This window comes from Diadema setosum, chromosome 21, assembly GCF_964275005.1.
Source record: "Diadema setosum chromosome 21, eeDiaSeto1, whole genome shotgun sequence".
In the NCBI taxonomy this organism is placed as follows: Eukaryota; Metazoa; Echinodermata; class Echinoidea; order Diadematoida; family Diadematidae; genus Diadema; species Diadema setosum.
In genome coordinates, this window is record NC_092705.1 from 17812056 (window position 1) to 17812885 (window position 830).

The following is an 830-nucleotide window of genomic DNA, read 5'->3' on the forward strand; positions in this document are numbered from 1 at the left end:
TTGCAAGCAAATTCCAAATGGTAGACGATTAACTAATAGCCCTTTTTGCGCAATATGGTTTAGATTTAATTAAATCATCTTTGACCATAATATCACAAGGCAGATATATATTAGAAGCACAAAATAGTATAAAGCATCTTCAGTCTATCGGACCCTCGGTGCTATGAACAGGACAGGTACGTGGTTACATGTGTCATGAGATTTTTCGTTTTATTTTTTTTTTTGTAGTCTCTGAGATTTTTGTAAATTCTTTATTCGAATTTGGTTCAATGCCACAAAATTCACATTAAAAAGAAAGATAACAGCACAAACCTTGTACACAAATATATCAATCTTAAATCATGACTCATTAATTTGGCCAAAAAACGAAATCCAGATATGTTGTTGTTGTTTTTAGCACACATATATTCTTTATTATTGGACAAATGAGCAAAGAATTTGGGATTCCATCGGGATTCGAACCCGAGACCTCCAGATTGCCAGCCCGGTGCTCTACCGACTGAGCTATAGAAAGCCCTAATTTAGTGTTCGTCCCAGAAACCCTAAATTCTCAATGCTCGGATGGTCAGAAGCTATAGCAGTGCGCCTTGTGTGTGACACCCACGCACGCACTTAAACCTGGCATAAACCCGAAGGATAATTCAACGTGGGGATAAATGCGAGGGATCACCGAAGTGATGCAGCTTTTTGAGTATGTAACAAACGTAAACAGAGAAAAAGTGACCAGAAATTAATATAATTTATTGCAAAAATGAGCAAAGAAAATGGGATTCCATCGGGATTCGAACCCAAGACCTCCGCAAAGTAGACGCAAACGGAGGCACAATAGT

The 830-nt window shown here is 38.1% G+C and overlaps 1 non-coding gene across 1 annotated transcript; it reads right to left on the bottom strand.

The window, feature by feature from the left end:
• Positions 1 to 438: 438 nt before the first annotated feature.
• On the bottom strand, positions 439 to 513 carry Trnaa-ggc (transfer RNA alanine (anticodon GGC)). Its single transcript has one exon. It is a non-coding gene; the product is annotated as a tRNA-Ala (tRNA).
• Positions 514 to 830: the final 317 nt, after the last annotated feature.